This window comes from Merops nubicus, unplaced genomic scaffold, assembly GCF_000691845.1.
Source record: "Merops nubicus isolate BGI_N331 unplaced genomic scaffold, ASM69184v1 scaffold35777, whole genome shotgun sequence".
NCBI lineage: Eukaryota > Metazoa > Chordata > Aves > Coraciiformes > Meropidae > Merops > Merops nubicus.
Genome location: NW_008618966.1, coordinates 4,286 through 4,562, shown reverse-complemented (window position 1 = coordinate 4,562; position 277 = coordinate 4,286).

Below are 277 nucleotides of genomic sequence, written 5' to 3'. Positions count from 1 at the left end.
CCGTGTCCTCTCGGCCACCGCGGCTCCGGCCCCATCCCTCCCAGCTCCTGCCCCTGTGGGGTGAGAGCCCGGCGGAGGGGCCGGGGCTGGCTCAGACCCACGTGGCATGGCTGCGGGACGGTGCCAGGCTGTGGGATGTTGCCAGGCTGCGGCACGGTGTGGCATGGCACACGCTGGCCTTGGCAGAACCCGGGGCCGAAGGACCCAGCTCCGATTGCACTTGTCCCAAAATAAAGCTCTATTTTTGTCGTACTCCACTCGTGGCTCCCGGGGTGCT